Source organism: Pristiophorus japonicus, unplaced genomic scaffold (genome assembly GCF_044704955.1).
Source record: "Pristiophorus japonicus isolate sPriJap1 unplaced genomic scaffold, sPriJap1.hap1 HAP1_SCAFFOLD_71, whole genome shotgun sequence".
Taxonomy (NCBI): domain Eukaryota; kingdom Metazoa; phylum Chordata; class Chondrichthyes; family Pristiophoridae; genus Pristiophorus; species Pristiophorus japonicus.
In genome coordinates this window covers 2,349,397-2,361,497 of record NW_027254624.1, presented here as the reverse complement: position 1 = coordinate 2,361,497, position 12,101 = coordinate 2,349,397, and positions in this window count along the sequence as shown.

The window sequence follows — 12,101 nt, the reverse complement described above, 5'->3', positions numbered from 1 at the left end:
CTGGTTAAAGAGGAGCTTAAATCAATAGTAAACTAGGATATTAGCGTGGATGATGTGGAATCTGTGTGGGTAGAGCTACGGAACACCAAAGGGCAGAAAACGCTCGTGGCAGTTGTGTACAGACCAAGAAACAGCGGCAGTGAGTTTGGGGAGAGCATCAAATAGGAAATTAGGGACGCATGCAATAAAGGTACAGCGGTTATAATGGGTGACTTTAATCTACATATCGTTTGGGCTAAGCAAACTGGTAGCAACACGATGGAGAAGGATTTCCTGTAGTGTATAAAGGATGGTTTTCTAGACCAATATGTCGAGGAACCAACTGGAGAGCAGGCCATCCAGGACTGTGTTTTGTGTAACGATAGAGGATAAATTAGTAATTTTGTTGTGCGAGGCCTCTTGGAGAAGAGCGAGCATAATGTGGTACAATGCTTCATTTCGATGGATGGTAACACAGTTAATTCAGAGACTAGGGTACTGAACTTAAAGAAAGGCAACTTCGATGTTATGAGACGTGAATTGGCTAGGATAGACTGGAGAATGATACTTAAAGGCTTGACAGTGGATCGGCAATTGTTGACATTTGCACATCTCTGTCTGCCGTAAAAATATAAAGGGGAAAGTGGCTCAACCGTGGCTAAGAAGGGAAATTAGAAATAGTTTCAAATCCAAGGAGATGCATTTAAATTGGCCAGAAAAAGCAGCAAGCCTGAGGACTGGGAGAAATTTAGAATGCACAGAGGAGGACAAAGGCTTTAATTAGGAGGGGGTGTAGGTGGGGAATATAGTGCGAGAGAAAGCTTGCAAGGAACATAAAAATTGATGACAAAAGCTTCTATGGATATGCGGAGTGAAAACGATTAATGAAGACAAATATAGGTCCCTTGCAATCAGAATCGGGCGAATTTATAATGGGAAACAAAGTAATGGCAGACCAATTGAACAAATACCTTGGTTCTGTGTTCACGAAGGAAGACATAAATAATCTTCCAGAAATAACAGAGGACCGAGGGTCTAGCGAAAAGGAGGACTGAAGCAAATCATTATTAGTCAGAAAATTGTCTTTTGGAAATTGATGGGATTGAAGGCCGGTAAATCCCCAGGGCATGATAGTCTGCATGCCAGTGTACATATGGAAGTGGCCCTAGAAATAATGGCTACATTGGTGATCATTTTCCAACATTCTATAGAGTGTGGGTCAGTTACTATGGATTGGAGGGTAGCTAATGTAATCCCACTTTTTATAAAAGAAGGGAGAGGTAAAATCGGGAATTATAGACTGGTTAGCCTGACATCGGTGGTGGGGAAAATGTTGGAATCAATTATTAAAGGCGTAATAGCAGCGCATTTGGAAAGCAGTGACAGGATCTGTTCAAGTCAGCATGGATTTATGAAAGGGAAATCATGCTTGACAAATATTCTGGATTTTTTTGAGGATGTAACTTTTAGAGTGGACAAAGGACAACTAGTTGAGGTAGTGTATTTGATCTTTCACAAAGCTTTTGACAAGGTCCCACACAAGAGATTGGTGTGCAAAATTAAAGCACATAGTATTGGGGGTAATGTATTGACGTGGGTAGATAACTGGCTGGCAGACAGGATGCAGACAGCAGTAATAAACGGAGCCTTTTCAGAATGGCAGGCAGTGACTCGTGGTGTAACGCAACGTTCAGTGCTGCGACCCCAGCCATTTATAATATGCATTAATGATTTGGACCATGAAATTGAATGTAACATCTCCAAGTGTGCTGATGACACTAAGCTGGGTGGCAGTGCGAGCTGTGATGAGGTTGCTAAAAAGCTGCAGGGTGACTTCGATAGGTTAGGTGAGTAGGCAAATTCATGGCAGATGCAGAACAATGTGGATAAATGTCAGATTATCCACTTTGGAGGCAAAAACAGGGAGGCAGAATGTTAACTGAAATGATGACAGATTAGAAAAAGGGGAGGTGCAACGATACCTGGGTGTCATGGTACATCAGTCATTGGAAGTTGACATGCAAGTATAGCAGGTGGTGAGGAAGGAAAATGATATGTTGGCCTTCATAACGACAGGGTTTAAGTGTGTGAGTGGGGAATTCTTGCTGCAGATGCATAGGGCTTTGGTGATGCCACTCCTTGAATATTGTGTACAGTTTTGATATCCTAATCTGAGGAAGGACATTCTTGCTATTGAGGGAGTGCAGTGGACGTTCCCCAGACTGATTCTCGGGATGGCAAGACTGACATAGGAAGAAAGAGTGGATCGACTAGGCTTATATTCCCTGTAATTTAGAAGAATGAGATGGACCTCATAGAAACATATACAATTCTGATGGGATTGGACAGGTTAGATGCAGGAAGAGTATTCCCGATGTTGGCGGAGTCCAGAACCAGGGGTCACAGTCTATTGATAAGGGTTAAGCCATTTAGGGCCGAGATGAGGAGAACATTCTTCACTAAGAGAATTGTGAACCTTTGGAATTCTCCACCACAAAGTTGTTGAGGCCTATCCATTAGATATATTCAAAAGTGAGTTAGATGTGGCCCTTATGGCTAAAGGGATAAAGGGGTATGGATAGAAAGCAGGAATGGGTTACCGAAGTTCCATGATCAGGCATGATTATATTGAATTGTGGTGCAGGCTCGAAGGGCCGAATCGCCAACTCCTGAACGTAATTTCTATGTTTCAATGTTTCTGAGTAAATATGTGTTAAGTTCAGTGATTGTCTATTGATCAATTTCAGGTGATGGGTCAGCTTACATGCGTTGGGTCAGGTGATTGCAATTGTCCGGTTTGTGATAATGGCTTGTGTCTGGATGGCTCAGTAGAGCATGATGCTCTTAATTTTAGAGTCGTCGGTTTAAACCCTGTTTGGCGGTTTTGTGCTTTGCATGTTTAGACTGATTTTACAGGCGATGCCCCGCTCTGAATTCAGAGACAAATAGTTCAAGGGATTTTTGATATAAATGCTATTCGACAACAGTTTCAGGGAATCTCTCACTGATTCGGGACTCTGTCCAGCAACTTTCTTCGAAAGATGTAAATTAATACAATTTCAAACGTAGCTCGGATTCAATTCGGCTCCTGGACACTTCAGCTATCTCTCGCTTCATCATTGATGCGATAAAACAAATGTGTACAGTTTTGTTTTTCTTATATAAGGACGTAAATGTACTTTAGAGGAAACATAGAAATATAGAAAATAGTTGCAGGAGAAGGAGACTCGGCCCTTCGAGCCTGCACCGTCATTCAACATGATCATGGCTGATAATTCACATCAATACCCCTTTCCTACTTTCTCTCAATAACCATTGATCCCTTTAGCCGCAAGGGCCATATCTAACTCCCTCTTGAATATATCAAATTAACTGGCATCAACAACTCTCTGCGGTAGAGAATTGCAACCGTTAATAACTCTGAGTGAAGAAGTTTCTCCTCAACTCAGTCCTAAATGGCCTACCCCTTATCCTTAGACTGTGTCCCCTGGTTCTGGAATTCCCCAACATCGGGAACATTATTCCTACATCTCACCTGTCCAGTCTCGTCAGAATTTTATATATTTTCTATGAGATCCCCTCAAATCCTTCTAAACTTCTGTGAATACAGGCCTTGTCGATCCATTCTTTCCTCATATGTCAATCCTGCCATTCCGGGAATCAGTCTGGTGAACGTTCGCTGTGCTCCCTCCATAGCAAGAACGTCCTTCCTCAGATTAGGAGACGAAAACTGAACACAATATTCTAGATGAGGCCTCATCAATTCTGTATACAAGTCCACTAAGACCTCGCTGCTCCTATACTCAAAACGCCTAGCTATGAAGGCCAACATGCCACTTGCCTAGTTCACCACCTGCTGTACCTGCATGCCAACTTTCAGTGACTGATGTACTATGGCACCTAGGTTTCGTTGCACCTCCCCTTTTCCTAATCTGCCGCCATTCAGATAATATTTGCCTTCGTGTTTTTGTCACACAAATGGGTAACCTCACATTTCTCCACATTATACTGCATCCGCCATGCAGTTGACCACTCACCTTACCTGCCAAGGTCACCCTGCAGCCTCTTAGAATCCTCCTCGCAGCTCACACCACCACGTAGCTTAGGGTTATCTGCAAACTTGGAGATATTACACTCAATTCCTTCATCTAAATCATTGATGTATATTGTAAATAGCTGGTGTCCAGGCACTGAGCCCTGCGGCACCCCACTCGGCACTGCGTGCCATTCTGAAAAGGAGCCGTTTATAACGACTCTCTACTTCCTGTCTGCCAACCAGTTCTCTATCCACGTCAGTACATTATCCCCAATACCATGTTCTTTGATTTTGCACACAAATCTCTTGTGTGGGACCTCGTCAAAAGCCTTTTGAATGTCCAAACACTCCACATTCACGAGTTCTCCCCTGTCTACTCTACAAATTACATCATTAAAAAATTATAGAAGATTGGTCAAGCATGATTTCCCTTACATAAATCCATACTGATTTGGACCGATCATATTACTGCTTTCCAAATGTGTTGCTAATTCATCTTTAATAATTGATTCCAACATTTTCCCCACTACTGATATCAGGCTAATCGGTCTATACTTACCCGTTTTCTCTATCCCTCCTTTCTTAAAAAGTGGTGTTACATTAGCTACCCTCCAGTCCATAGGAACTGATCCAGAGTCGATAGACTGTTGGATAATTATCACCAATGGATCCATTATTTCTACGGAGATGCAATCAAGGTTCGCCTGATTGATTCCTGAGAGATGAAGGCTTTCCAATAAGGAGAAAAGTTTAGTAGATTGTGCTGATGTTCTCAAATTTAAAAGAATGAACGTTGATCTTATTGAAACGTATAAAATGCTTGGCAGGCTTGAAACTTTTAAATCAGAGATGAGTGCGCTTGGCGCTGATCCATGACGGACAGATGGCGATTCAGACAACTGTTAACCTTTAAATCAGTGGTGCAACTTGAAAAAACAATTACAAATGTTATTCTGCAGCGCTTTGAACTTAGTGAAACGTCCTCAGGCGCTTCACTGTTTTGTGAAATTAAAAAAAAATTAACACCGAGCCGCTTATGGAGAAATGAGAGCAGGTGATGAGATAGGTTTAAAGAAGCGTGTTGAAGTAGGAAAGAGTGGTAGAGAGGCGGAGATATATAGCGAGGGTGTTCCAGCTCTTGGGGGTGCTTCAGCAACAGAAGACACGGCCAGCAATGGTTGAGCGATTATTATCAGGGATAATAAGGGCAGGATCATAGGAGCGCATCATGGGGTTGGAGGAGATTATACAGATAATGAGGGGCGATGCCATGTCGATATTTGAACAAAAGGCTCAACATTTTGAAATGGAGGCATTGCTTAAGCGGGAGCCACTATAGGCCAGCAGGCAAAGGGATGATGGTTGAGCGGGACTTGTGCGAGTTGGCATCGGCGCAGCCGAGTTTTGCATCACCTCGGGTTGACGAGAGTAAAATTTGGGAGGCCAAACAGGAGAGTATTTTAATAGTCAAGTTTAGAGGTAATGTCGGCATGGATGATTGCTTCAGCAGCGGATGAGCTGAAGCGAGAGTCGAGATGGACGTCGAAATATGCGATGTTGGGACTGGTATATAATATATTCACACAAAACCGATGGACTTGATGCTGTAACTCAGTCTGGTAATTGCTGTGACTTGTTAAATAATGTGTTGTTCTATCGTTGCTTATAGAATTGATACTCTATCTCAGTCTGGCGCAGTCTGACACAATTAGACTGGTATATTATTTGTAGTTCTGTCTGTGATGTAGTATTTATTATCATCATCCTCAATATAAGCAGTACCCCGAAATCGAGGATGATTGCTTTCACTCTAAAATTGCATTCTCAGATATTTATACTGCATTTATACATTATTTATACTAAATGCCAGTCTGACATTTCCTGCCGTTTTTGGACTGGTATATAATGTGTAGTTCTGTCCGTGCTGAAATATTTATCATCATCATAATCAATATAGGCAGTCCCTTGAAATCGAGGAAGACTTGCTTCCACTTCAAAATTGAGTTCTCAGCTATTTATACAGGATTTATACTGTATGCCAATCTGACACTTCCTGGCAATTTTAGACTTTTATATAATGTGTACTTCTATCTGTGCTCGTGGAATTGATACGGTATCTGAGTCAGACATTGTCTGAGAATTTTAGACTGGGATCTAAAATGTAGTTCTACCTGTTCTGATCGAATAGACTGCCAGTGTGAGGTGACTATTTGGACTTCTGTACCGCAGAGGGATTTGGAAATCTCAGGAATGAAATTCGCTTGGTAACGCCGTATTTTAGCGCCAGCAGAGTGCAAGGTAAGTATTGCTTTTTCATATATTTCAACCTTTATTTATTCGATGTACCAATTTTAATCTCTGCGATTTTTGGACTGGTATACAGCTCAATCTATGCTATTTGAATGCATTGGCATCACAGACTGATTCTCTATGAAAGTCTTCGACTGGTATATATTGCGCAGGTCAGCCTGTACTAATTGGATTAGTACTGGATCACCGTCTGGGTCTGAGATTTTGCTCATACCTAATGCGTGGTTCAGTCTGTTCTAATGTAATTGATGAGTTGGAGGATTGTCCTATGAGGAGAAATTGAGCAAAGTCGACCTATATTCTTCAGATTTTAGAAAAATGATCTTATTGATACAAACACAATTCTTAGACGGCTTGACAGGGTCGATGCAGGGAAGATGTTTCTTCTGGCTGAGTAGTCTAGATCCTGGGGTCAGAGTCTCAGAATAAGTGGTCGGTCATTTATGACAGAGAAGGGAAGAGACTTTTTCACTCAGATGTGGTGAATATTTGGAATTCACTTTATAACGCCGCCCGTTAACGCCGGCAGGGAGCGAGCGACGTATTAATTTCATTCTTCCTTTCGGCATTGATTTATTAGTTGTACCAATGGTGAAGTGTGGGTCTAGGTCGGAGAAGTGTTGGTTCTGTTTTTCTTCCCGTTTTTCCAGCTCTCATGCCGGTAAACTTCTATCACAAAATGCAGTAGGCCTCCTGAACTCCTGACCTGTTGGTGACTAACGATGAGCGTGTATCATCACTTTTAGTGCTGCTCTCTCATCTTCGGGTGTCAAACTCAATTTCTCAGTTTCAGACGGCATCTAACACGTGACACTACAATGAGCACTCAGGCGTTGACGCCGCCTCAAAAGCAGCCATGCCCACTTTCGACCCATCAGTCTTTGAGAATATTCAAGACAGTTTTTGGTGGAATTTTGGACATTAAGGGAATCAAGGCATATGGGGCTCGTGCAGGAAAGTTGAGTTGAGGTAAATGATCAGACGTGATCTCATTAAACGGCGGAGCAGGCTCGAGGAGCCGAATAACCTCTTACTTCTCCCTATTCGTATGTGCTTATATTCTTATATTGTATCTCCGTGTGATTCTCTCTGAGGTGCATGGAATGGTATAACATACGTAGTTCAGTCTGTACTACTGGAATTGATGGGATGGGGGATTGTCCTTTGAGGACAGATTGAGTAGAGCAGACCTACGTTTTCTCCACTTTTGGAAGAATGAGAGGTGATCTCATTGAAAAACACCACCTTCGTACAGGGATTGACAGGGTAGAGGCAGAGAGGATGTTTCCTCTGGCAGAGGAATCTAACCCTAGGGGTCGCAGTCTTCGAATAAGGGGTCGGCCATTTAGGACAGAGATTGACAGAAACCTCTTCATTTACATGGTGGTTAATGTTTGGAATTCGTTACCCCAGAGGGCTGTGGAGGCTCAGTTTTGGAGTATATCAAGACAGAGATCAATATATTTTTGAATATTAAGCGAATCAAGGGATCTGGGGATAGGACAGTACATTGGTGTTCAGATAGAAGATCAGCCTTGATCTCACTAAATAGTGCCGCAGCCTCGATGGTCAGAATGGTCTCTTGCTGCTCCAAGCTCTTATGTTCTTATTTGCTTGTACTCTATCTCAGTCAAATTCTCTCTGAGATTCTTGAAATGGCATATAATGTGTAGGTCAGTCTGTATTACTTATTGATATGATACCGTTACTCTCTGAGATTTTTGGACAGTTATATAATGTATAGCTCTGTCTGAGCTAATGGACTGCATTGGCATTGCAACCTGATTCTCTATGAAATTCTTGGACTGGTATATCAGATCAACCTGTACTAACTGAATTAATGATGTATCTCTGACTGAGACCGTCTCAGATTTCTGGAAGTATAAAATGCATGCTAATGTAATTGATGGGATGGAAGATTGCCCTATGGACATAATAACATAATAACTAGGAGCAGGGGTAAGCCATTTGAACTCTCGAGCCTGCTCCGCCCTTCAATAAGTTCATGGCTGATCTGATCCGAGCTTCAATTCCACTTCTCCACCTACTCCCCATAAACCGTGACTCCATTATCAGTCTATCACCAGATCAAATATATTCAAAGACCCAACCTTCACAGTTCTCTGGGGTAGATAATTCCAAAGATTCACCACACTCTGGGAGAATAAATTCCTCCTCATTTCTGTTTTCAATGGGCGACCCCTTATTCTGAAACTATGTTCCCTAGTTCTCGAGTCCCCCATGAGGGAAAACATGCTTTCTGCATCTAAACCGTGTCAAGCCCCTTCAGAATCTTAGCGTTTCAATAAGATTACCTCTCACTCTTCGAAACTTCAAAGAGTATAAGCACAACCAGCTCAATCTTTCTTTTTATGACAACACTTCTTCTCAGGATTCAACCTTGTGCACCTTTTCTGAACTGCCTCCAATTCAAGTATATCCTTCTTGAAGGAGACAAAAACTGTATGCAGTACTCGAGGTTGGATCAGATATTCTCTACTTTTATGCTCCATCCCCTTTGCAATTGAGGCCAACATTCAATTTGCCTTCCTGATTACTTGCTCTCCATGCATACTAACTTTTTGAATTTGATGCACAAGAACCGGCAAATCATTTCGTATTACAGCATTTTATATTAGCTCCACACTTAAATAATAATTTGCTTTTTTATATTTCCTACCAAAATCTCACATTTTCGCAAGTTATATTCGATCTTCCAAATATTTGCCCACCGATTTAGCCTATCTATATCGCTTTGCAGATTCTTTGCACCATCGTCACAACTTGCTTTCCCACCTATCTTTGTATCATCAGTATTTTGGCAACATTACACTCGGTTCATTCATCCAAGTCATTAATATAGATTGTAAAAAGTACAATACCCAGCACTGCTCCGTGTGGCACACCACTAGTTATTGTTTGCCAACCTGAAAATTACCCATTTATCGCAACTCTCTCTGTTCTGTTGTTAGCCAATCCTCTATCCATGCTAATACAAGAACATAAGAACATAAGAAATAGGAGCAGGAATAGGCCATACGGCCCCTCGATTCTGCTCTGCCATTCAATAAGATCGTGGCTGAACTGATCATGGACTCAGCTCCACTTCCCCGCCCGCTCCCGATAACACCTTATCCCCGTATTGTTTATCAAAATGTGTATTTCTGTCTGTAATGTATTCAATATCCCAGCTTCCACAGCTCTCTGAGGCAGCGAATTACACAGATGTACAACCCTCTGAGAGAAGAACTTTCTCCTCTTCTCTGTTTTAAATGGGCGGCCCCTTATTCTAAGATCATGCCCTCTAGTCTAGTCTCCCCCATTAGTGGAAACATCCTCTCTGCATCCATCTTGGCAAGCCCCCTCATAACCTTATACGTTTCTATGAAATCAACTCTCCTTCTTCTGAATGCCAATGAAAAGAGGCCCAACCTACTCAAACTTTCCTCATAAGTAATCCCCCTCATCCCCGGAATCAACGTGTGAATCTTCTCTGAACTGCCTCCAAAGCAAGTATATACTTTCGTAAATATGGAAACCAAAACTGCACGCAGTGTTCCAGGTGTGGTCACAGCTGTAGCAAGACTTCCCTGCTTTTATACTCCATTCCTTTTGCAATAAATGCGAAGATACCATTGGCCTTCCTGATCATTGCTGGACCTGCATACTAACCTTTTGTGTTCCATGCACAAGTACGCCCAGGTCCACAGTACAATCTTTCTCCATTTAAATAATAACTTGCTCTTCATTTTTTGCTGCCAAACTGCATGACCGCACAGTTTCCAACATTATGCTCCATCTGACAAATTTGTGCCCACTCAATTAGCCTGTCTATGTCCCTTTGCAGATTTTTTGTGTCCTCCTCACACATTGCTTTTCCTCCCATCTTTGTATCGTCAGCAAACTTGGCTACTTTACACTCAGTCCCTTATTCCAAGTGGTTAATATAGATTGTAAATAATTAGGGTTCCCAGCACTGATCCCTGCGGCAGCCCACTAGTTACTGGTTGCAAACCATAGAATGAACCATTTATTCCAGCTCACTGTTTGCTGTTCGATAGCCAATCTCCTATCATGCTAATATATTACTCCCAACCCCGTGAACTCAATCAGTTGCTCACAGCAGCATTATACGTTATTCCTGCTGAAATAATTATAGGATTCAATATATTTAAATGTCGAGGAGAGACAATGGGGACAATCCAATTCTCCCAAAAATCAATTTCTACAAAAGTCACATTTGCAACAATAATCAGTAGGTCATGGTGTACAAGGGAATTTTACTTATGAGCGGACCTGTTTCATGGTTCAGGGACAGTGTCTGAATGTAAAGTAATCATTGGGTCATGCTGTGCCAGTGATTTTATGTTATGAATTTCTACTTGTGTATAATATATGTAGATTATAACATACTTTCTGTTCCATATCTAAAGTGCCGGACCAGACGCATTAATCTACCCTGTTCAATGACTGGAATTAATCATAGTTTCCAAGGAAAGTAATTGTCTCTGCTCGTTCGTGATTCCAGTTAGATGCAGTCAAAAGGTTCATACAATCTTCTTTACAATGTATATTATGTTGAAATATATATTCAACATATTAAAGATCTGCATATTGCTCAGATCAATACATCACTTCCCATCATTTAATCATTAACCCCACTGAATGTACAAAACTAAGCCATCTTAATCTCACTCCGAGAGATTGGACTGCTGGATTGAATTCACTGCGCAGACTTTTGAATAGAAGGTTGCTAAATAATATCAGCATTTCCAAAATCCAGCAACAGTTTCTCCCATTGTAAGCAAAACCTGTCAGGGTTTCACTATTCCTCTTTATAAGTTCAGTCTTTACAGAATCATCATGGAAAAATCTCCATCCATCCGAATATGGCAGAAACCATACAACACGAGTTCATTGCTGGAAGGGACACGTAGCTGAATGTATGCCTACAGAGGTTAATCTCTGGATCATAACGTTCAAAGTTCTGTTACTGAGTTCATACTGTCCAACACAAGATCTCGTTGAATATTACAGCAGTAACAGTGAATCTGAATCCCAGCATGAAAGAGGACAGGTTATTTTCCCGGCCATGGTTACATATCTAACTTCATTAAATCAGTGATTTTATTGATCGAATTGAAAGGGAAATACTGTACACTGACTGTTGCCTCTCAGTCCCGCCCTCTCAGGCAGATATCTGTACACTGACTGGTGTCTCTCAGTCCCTCTCTTTCAGAGAGATATCAGAACTCTGACTGATGTCTCTGAGTCTCTGTCTCTCAGGGAGATATCTGCATACTGGCTGATCTCTCCGTCCCTCTCCCTCAGTGACATATCTTTACACTGACTGGTGTCTCTCCGTCAACTCTCCCTCAGGGAGATATCTGTACTCTGACTGATGTCTCTCAGTCTCTCTGTATCTCAGGGAGATTTCTGTACACTGACTGGGTTCTCAGTCCCTCTCCCTCACGGACATACCTGTACTCTGACTGGTGTATCTCTGTCCTTCTCCCTCAGGGAGATATCTTGATACTGTCTGGTCTCTCAGTCCCTCTCCCTCAGGGAGATATCTGTACTCTGACTAATGTCTCTCAGTCTCTCTGTGTCTCAGGGAGAAATCTGAACACAGACTGGTGTCACTCAGTACCTCCCTCTGAGGTTGATTTCTGTACAATGACTTGTGTCTCTCAGTCCCTCTCTTTCAGGGACATATCTGTACACTAACTGGTGTCTCTCAGTCCCTCTCCCTCAGAGAAATAACTGTACACTGAGT